The following is an 818-nucleotide window of genomic DNA, read 5'->3' on the forward strand; positions in this document are numbered from 1 at the left end:
AAAAAAAAAAAACCTCCAAAAATTAGTAAAATGCTGGAAAAGATGCAAAACAATGATAGAAAATGTGGAAATTAGGAAATTACTGCAGATGCAGTCCTGAGCACAATGTAGTGAAGAAAGCAACTTGCAGAAACTTTTCTGAAAGAGGACTGCGATGTCTGTTCTGAAAGGTACAGATGAGGAAAGCATGAAAAAGGGCAATTACACCATATCTGCTTTCATGTCAGTTTTGATGTTGTGTCTCACATGAGCAAAAGTTGCTATTATTTCAAGTGGAAAATATTTTCTACAAATGTAGAAAGAGTGACCGCTATAAATCAGTCTGGAGATCTACATACCACAATTCAGAAAACTGCAAGGAATGGCTGAGAAGAATAAAACAAGCGGTAGAAAGATAAATTCACTATACATTGCCATTGGAAAATGTTGAGACCTTTGCATTCAAAAAGACTGAAAGCCACTGGTTTAAATTATTTTCTTCATAAAGAGATAAATGATGGTAATGGTATAAAACATTTTGTTAATCTCATTGAATCCATTTAATCCATATTTTTACTGTCTTTTCCTTAGATTGCCAGGAAAACAAAATCACATTTTTGAGAATTTCGAGTTGGTTTATATTTTCAATATATTTCAATAATATTTAATTTATTGTTTTTCAACTTTTATAACCTTCCCATGTTTTCATTTCACAGGACCTAAATATAATCCCATGACTCCTAGCATTATCTTCTCTAGGCTGCCAAATTTCCACCTAGCTGACCCTTATGAACATGGGATATCTGTTAATAATAACAAGAGCATGTCTGATGCAAACT

At 32.8% G+C, this 818-nt stretch overlaps 1 protein-coding gene across 1 annotated transcript in view; it reads right to left on the bottom strand.

The window, feature by feature from the left end:
• Nucleotides 1–818, bottom strand: part of NELL2 (neural EGFL like 2) — a 123,949-nt gene that overhangs the window by 93,552 nt on the left and 29,579 nt on the right. The window lies entirely within an intron of this gene.

The sequence above is a fragment of the Meleagris gallopavo genome, chromosome 1 (genome assembly GCF_000146605.3).
Source record: "Meleagris gallopavo isolate NT-WF06-2002-E0010 breed Aviagen turkey brand Nicholas breeding stock chromosome 1, Turkey_5.1, whole genome shotgun sequence".
In the NCBI taxonomy this organism is placed as follows: Eukaryota; Metazoa; Chordata; class Aves; order Galliformes; family Phasianidae; genus Meleagris; species Meleagris gallopavo.